This window comes from Myotis brandtii, unplaced genomic scaffold, assembly GCF_000412655.1.
Source record: "Myotis brandtii unplaced genomic scaffold, ASM41265v1 scaffold932, whole genome shotgun sequence".
NCBI classification, from domain to species: domain Eukaryota; kingdom Metazoa; phylum Chordata; class Mammalia; order Chiroptera; family Vespertilionidae; genus Myotis; species Myotis brandtii.
In genome coordinates this window covers 29,248-29,587 of record NW_005371846.1, presented here as the reverse complement: position 1 = coordinate 29,587, position 340 = coordinate 29,248, and positions in this window count along the sequence as shown.

The window sequence follows — 340 nt, the reverse complement described above, 5'->3', positions numbered from 1 at the left end:
AGTGGGGGGGGGAGGGGGTAACGGGGGGATAAGGACACCTATGTAATAACTTAATCAATAAAAAAATTTAAAAAGAACAGACTGAAAATGCAGGTTGTTGTGCTCTATGTTATTTTGCACAGCTGGTAAATACTCTTTTACACCAAAATGACTTAAGTAAAATATAACTGAAAAATTCTCACAAATCACACATTAGTGTTGTTCCATTTCTTCATATTCTCCTACATATTATGTTAAAATAAAATACAAAAATCTTTCCCTCTATCTTCTGTTTGACATTATAAACAAACTAGAGGCCCGGTGCACAAAAATTTGTGCACTCGGGGGGTGGGGGGAGGGG